This window comes from Nerophis ophidion, linkage group LG08, assembly GCF_033978795.1.
Source record: "Nerophis ophidion isolate RoL-2023_Sa linkage group LG08, RoL_Noph_v1.0, whole genome shotgun sequence".
Lineage (NCBI taxonomy): Eukaryota > Metazoa > Chordata > Actinopteri > Syngnathiformes > Syngnathidae > Nerophis > Nerophis ophidion.
Window position 1 is genome coordinate 23,719,112 of NC_084618.1, and position 5,327 is coordinate 23,724,438.

The following is a 5,327-nucleotide window of genomic DNA, read 5'->3' on the forward strand; positions in this document are numbered from 1 at the left end:
GCTAAAATGCTAGCATACAACCATTGGAACCAATTAGCATGCTAGCAAATTGGCGCCAAATATCAAAATCCATGATAAGTAAGTTAATACAGAGGAAATTAACAAAAATGTTAGCATGTCGACATTAGCATAATAACATTTTATGCTTGTTTTATGTGTTTATGATGAAACCAAGTATCAAAAACCATGTTTTTTAGGTTCAAAGGAACTAGATGAGCTAAAATGCTTGCATAAAACCAACTGGGAACCAATTAGCATACTTACAAGATGGCACCAAATATCAAAATCCATGATTAGTAGTTTAATATGGAGGAAATTGAAAATGTTTTTACCATGATGACATTAGCATGCTAACATTTTATGCTTGTTTTATGCTCTTATGATGAAGCCAAGTATCAAAAACCATGATTAGTAGGTTGATACAGAGGAAATCAACAAGAATGTTAGCATTTTGACATTAGCATGCTAACATTTTATGCTTGTTTTATGCTTTTATGATGAAGTCAATTATCAAAAACCATGATTTTTAGCTTCAAAGGAACATGAGCTAAAATACTAGCATTAAACCAACTGGGAACCAATTAGCATACTTACAAGATGGCGCCAAATATCAAAATCCATGATTAGTAGGTTGATACGGAGAAAATTAACAAGAATGTTAGCAAGTTGACATTAGCATGCTAACAATTTATGCTTGTTTTATGCTTTTATGATGAAGCTAAGTATCAAAAACCATGATTTTTAGGTTCAAAGGAACAAAAAAAGCTGAAATGCTAACATACAACCAACTTGGACCATATTACCATGCTAACAAGATGGCGCCAAATATCAAAATCCGTAAGTAGGTTAATACAGAGGGTATTAACAAAAATGTTAGCATACTAATAATATTATGCTAAGATTTTATGCTTATTTTATGCTTTTATGATGAAGTCAAATATCAAAATCCATGGTTAGTAGGTTTATATGGAGGAAATGAACAAGAATGTTAGGATGTTGACAACCAATTAGCATACACCCAAGATGGCGCCAAATATCAAAAGCCATGATTAGTAGGTTAATACAGAGGAAATTAACAAGAATGTTAGCATCTCGACATTAGCATGCTAACATTTTATGCTTTTTCAATGAAGCCAAGTATCAAAAACCATGATTTTTAGCTTCAAAGGGACAAAATGAGCTAAAATGCTAGCATAAAACCAACTGGGAACCAATCAGCATACTTACAAGATGGCGCCAAATATCAAAATCCATGTTTAGTAGGTTTATATGGAGGAAATTAACAAAAAGGTAAGCATGATGACATTAGCATGCTAATATTTTACATTTGTTTTATGCCTTTATGATGAGGCCAAGTATCAAAAACCATGATTAGTAGGTTGATACAGAGGAAATTAACAAGAATGTTTTAGGTTCAAAGGAACAAAAAAAGCTAAAATGCTAGCATACAACCAACTGGGAACCAATTAGCATGCTAGCAAAATGGCGCCAAATATCAAAATCCATGATAAGTAAGTTAATACAGAGGAAATTAACAAAAATGTTAGCATGTCGACATTAGCATAATAATAACATTTTATGCTTGTTTTATGCGTTTATGATGAAACCAAGTATCAAAAAACATGTTTTTTAGGTTTAAAGGAACTAAATGAGCTAAAATGCTTGCATAAAACCAACTGGGAACCAATTAGCATACTTACAAGATGGCACCAAATAGCAAAATCCATGATTAGTAGTTTAATATGGAGGAAATTGAATTTTTTTTTACCATGATGACATTAGCATGCTAAAATTTTATGCTTGTTTTATGCTCTTATGATGAAGCCAAGTATCAAATACCATGATTAGTAGGTTGATACAGAGGAAATCAACAAGAATGTTAGCATTTTGATATTAGCATGCTAACATTTTATGCTTGTTTTATGCTTTTATGATTAAGTCAATTATCAAAAACCATGATTTTTAGCTTCAAAGGAACATGAGCTAAAATACTAGCATCAAACCAGCTGGGAACCAATTAGCATACTTACAAGATGGCGCCAAATATCAAAATCCATGATTAGTAGGTTGATACGGAGGAAATTAACAGGAATGTTAGCATGTTGACATTAGCATGCTAACAATTTATGCTTGTTTTGTGCTTTTATGATGAAGCCAAGTATTAAAAAACATGTTTTTTAGGTTCAAAGGAACAAAAAAAGCTAAAATGCTAGCATACAACCAACTGGGAACCAATTAGCATGCTTACAAGATGGCGCCAAATATCAAAATCCATGATTAGTAGTTTAATATGGAGGAAATTAACAAGAATGGTAGCATGTTGACATTAGCATGATAACATTTTAACCATCCATCCATCCATTTCCTGCCGCTTATTCCCTTTAGGGTCGCGGGGGGCGCTGGTGCCTATCCCAGCTACAATCGGGCGGAAGGCGGGGTACACCCTGGACAAGTCGCCAACTCATCGCTTGGCCAACACAGATAGACAGACAACATTCATATGCTTTATGCTTTATGCTTTTATAATAAAGCAAAGTATAAAACCATGATTTTTAGCTTCAAAGGCACACATTGAGCTAAAATGCTAGCATAAAACCAACTGGGAACCAATTAGCATACTTACAAGATGGCGCCAATTATCAAAATCCATTATTAGTAGGTTAATACGGAGGTAATGAACAAGAATGTTAGCATGTTGACATTAGCGTGCTAACATTTTATGCTTGTTTTATGCTTTTATGATGAAGCAAAGTATCAAAAAACATGATTTTTAGGTTCAAAGGAACAAAATGAGCTAAAATGCTAGCATTAAATGTTAACATGTTCAAATGGGAGAAAAGAACATATTTTTAAAATTGTGCCAAAAAAAATACATCCATTATTAATAGGTTTATACGGAGGAAATTAACAAAAATGTTAGCATGTTGACGTTAGAATGTTAAATAATTCAACCCAATAGTTGTGTTGGGAATAACCCAACATGAAGTTATCGTAACTCAAATATTGGATTAAATAATTCAACCCAATGGTTTGGTTGGGAATAACTCATCACAAAGTTATCACAACTCAACCTTTGGGTTGAATAAATCAACCAAATAATTTGGTTGGAAATAACCCAAAATAAAGTTATCCTAACTCAACTCTGGGGTTAAATAATTCACAATAGTTTAATTCGGAATAACCCAACATCAAGTTATCATAACTCAACTTTTAGGTTAAATAATACAACCCAATTGTTTGCTTGGGAATAATCCAACATCAAGTTATCATACCTCAACTTTTAGGTTAAATAATACAACCCAATAGTTTGCTTGGGAATAATCCAACATTAAATTAACATAACTCAATTTTTGGGTTAAGTAATTCAACCCAATAGTTTGGTTGGGAATAACCCAACATGAAGTTATCGTAACTCAAATATTGGATTAAATAATTCAACCCAATGGTTTGGTTGGGAATAACCCATCACAAAGTTATCACAACTCAACTTTTGGGTTAAATAAATCAACCAAATAATTTGGTTGGAAATAACCCAAAATAAAGTTATCCTAACTCAACTCTGGGGTTAAATAATTCACAATAGTTTGGTTCGGAATAACCCAACATCAAGTTATCATAACTCAACTTTTAGGTTAAATAATACAACCCAATAGTTTGCTTGGGAATAATCCAACATTAAGTTATCATAACTCAACTTTTGGGTTAAGTAATTCAACCCAATAGTTTGGTTGGGAATAACCCAAAATGAAGTTATCATGACTCAAATCTTGGGTTAAATAATTCAACCCAATAGTTTCGTTGGGAATAACCCAACATGAAGTTACCATAACTCAACATTTGGGTTAAATAATTCAACCCAATAGTTTGGTAGGGAATAACCCAACATGAAGTTATCGTAACTCAACTTTTGGGTTAAATAATTAAACCCAATAGTTTGGTTGGGAATAACCCAACATGAAGTCAACTTTTGGGTTGAACAATTCAACCCGATTGTTTGGTTGGGAATAACCCAACATGAATGTAGCGGTAAAGTCCTAAACTTTTACTGCTACTGGTTGCCGAATATAAATGAAGCTAGTTCAGACGTGTGCAGCCGGCTAATAATTGATGTCCAAAATTGTGTCCATGTTTAACAAAAATATTCAATTTCATAAAGTCACATTTATATAACACACTTTGTACAAAAACAGAAAATACAAGGGAGCAAACAAATACCAGCCTGGCACAGTCAAAAACTGTTGCGCCTCTACTCAGCAACACCTGAGCAAGATCCTGACTCCTCCCTAAATAGACAGGCACTTGGCCTTGGAGCCAACCGCTCTGGTGACATCATCAATTTGACAGACAGAAAGTGTCTTCGGCTGTAACTTTTGTATAGTGGACAGTATCTCCGCCTGTCACGCGGAAGACCGGGGTTCGATTCCCCGACGGGGAGCCATGTGTTAGAGCCAAATACACTTTCTGTCTGTCAAATTGATGACGTCACTAGAGGGGTTGGCTCCAAGGCCAAGTGACTGTCTATTTAGGGAGGAGTCAGGATCTTGCTCAGGTGTTGCTGAGTAGAGGCGCAACAGTTTTTGACTCTGCCAGGCTAGTGTTTGTTTGCTCCCCGTGTATTTTCTGTTTTTGTACAAAGTGTGTTATATAAATGTGACTTTATGAAATTAAATATTTTTGTTAAACATGGACACAATTTTGGACATCAATTATTAGCCGGCTGCACACGTATAACCCAACATGAAGTTATCGTAACTCAACTTTTGGTTTGAGTAATTAAACCCAATAGTTTGGTTGGGAATAACCCAACATGAAGTCAACTTTTGGGTTGAACAATTCAACCCGATTGTTTGTTTGGGAATAACCCAACATGAAGTTACCGTAACTTACCTTTTGGGTTAAATAATTCAACCCAAAAGTCTGGTTGGGAATGACCCAACATGAAGTTACCATAACTCAACTTTTGGGTTAAATAAATCAGCCCGATAGTTTGGTTTGGAATAACCCAACATGAAGTCAACTTTTGGGTTGAATAATTCAACCCAATGGTTTGGTTGGGGATAACCCAACATGAAATGATCATAACTCAACTTTTGGGTAAAATAATTAAATCCAATAGTTTGGTTGGGAATAACCCAACATGAAGTTGTCATAACTCAACTTTTGGGTAAAATAATTAAATCCAATAGTTTGGTTGGGAATAACCCAACATGAAGTTGTCATAACTCAACTTTTGGGTTAAATACATCAACCCAATAGTTTAGTTGGGAAAAACTCAACATTAGGTTTTCATAACTCAACTTTTGGGTTAAATAAATCAACCAAATAAT